This window comes from Sinocyclocheilus grahami, unplaced genomic scaffold (genome assembly GCF_001515645.1).
Source record: "Sinocyclocheilus grahami isolate Dianchi unplaced genomic scaffold, SAMN03320097.WGS_v1.1 scaffold14314.1, whole genome shotgun sequence".
NCBI lineage: Eukaryota > Metazoa > Chordata > Actinopteri > Cypriniformes > Cyprinidae > Sinocyclocheilus > Sinocyclocheilus grahami.
In genome coordinates this window covers 1,609-2,486 of record NW_015515296.1, presented here as the reverse complement: position 1 = coordinate 2,486, position 878 = coordinate 1,609, and the positions used below count along the sequence as shown (strand labels likewise).

Genomic DNA, 878 nt, shown 5'->3' with positions numbered 1-878 from the left:
AAGAAGAAAGGAGGGAAGGTGGAAGCTAAGAAGAAGAGTGGAGGAGAAAAGGAGACAAAGGAAGGTGGAAACGAGAGCTTTAAGAGTAAAGAGTTCATCTCCAGCGAGGAGAGCTCGTCTGAATCTGATCACGACAGAGGCAGCAAACGCAAGGTGTGCGACTGACGCGTTTCCTCTCAGCTTTAATGGCGTTATTTAGATGTGCATCATTTAACCTGCTTTATCCGTCACAGGCTTCTGATGATGATGATGAGGAAGCCGCCTCCACACCCGCCAGCTCAGAGGAGGAGTCGGGATCTGACTGAAGATCACTGACAGCACAGAGACATTTCCACATCTCAGGTTTCAGTCAATAACTGATGCTTACTCGGACCAAGACTTTCTACTCATTTCTACACCTATTTTTCCATTCAGACTGAGAACCTGGAAATAGACGGGTAACATTTTCCCCTCCTTTGAGAGTGTCATCAGTAAAGCTCTCAGATTTTATTTTTTTTCAGTAGACAGACATAATTCAGGGAAGTGTGGGTAAGATCTACTTGTAGAGGGTTTTGCCTTTTTCTCTAAAATGATAAGACTGCACTTCAGTAAATGTTTTGGTTATTTCGATAACATGTTTTGTACTTTAAGCTATCAAAATGTTCATCACTGTTTTGCAATAAAAGTTCAGTGAGTGAGCCGGTGTCTCTTGTGTTTGTGTGTGATTGGTCATGTGACTGGTCATGTGATGCCATGACTTTAGACGCTTGAGTGTCTTTCATAGATGAAGCGGCATATTGGTAGAGAACAAGTGCTGACAATGCACTTACTAATGCTGACGTAGTGACGCAAGGGAGAAGAATTGTTGAATAAAGTTATTTTTGTTTTCTTTGCACACA

At 42.3% G+C, this 878-nt stretch overlaps 1 long non-coding RNA gene across 1 annotated transcript; it reads left to right on the top strand.

Annotated features, from left to right (window-relative positions):
• The first annotated feature begins 8 nt into the window (after nt 1-8).
• Nucleotides 9-677, top strand: LOC107579115 (uncharacterized). The gene is made up of 2 exons (XR_001608431.1): nt 9-153; nt 234-677. It is a non-coding gene; the product is annotated as an uncharacterized lncRNA (long non-coding RNA).
• Nucleotides 678-878: the final 201 nt, after the last annotated feature.